Source organism: Octopus bimaculoides, chromosome 14 (assembly GCF_001194135.2).
Source record: "Octopus bimaculoides isolate UCB-OBI-ISO-001 chromosome 14, ASM119413v2, whole genome shotgun sequence".
NCBI lineage: Eukaryota > Metazoa > Mollusca > Cephalopoda > Octopoda > Octopodidae > Octopus > Octopus bimaculoides.
Window position 1 is genome coordinate 6,053,194 of NC_068994.1, and position 225 is coordinate 6,053,418.

The following is a 225-nucleotide window of genomic DNA, read 5'->3' on the forward strand; positions in this document are numbered from 1 at the left end:
CTGAATCTCCCTGAGAACTACTTTAAGGGTTTGCATGTCTGTGTGTTACTCAGCGACTTGCACCTTAATTTCACAAGCAGGCTGTTCCGTTGATCGGATCAACTGGATCTCTCATCATTGTAACTGAGAGAAAGGACATAGAATAAGAACAATAATAAATTTGAAGAGAAGAACAAATGTATAGTGTGTGTGTGTGTGTGTGTGTGTGTGTGTGTGTGTGTGTTT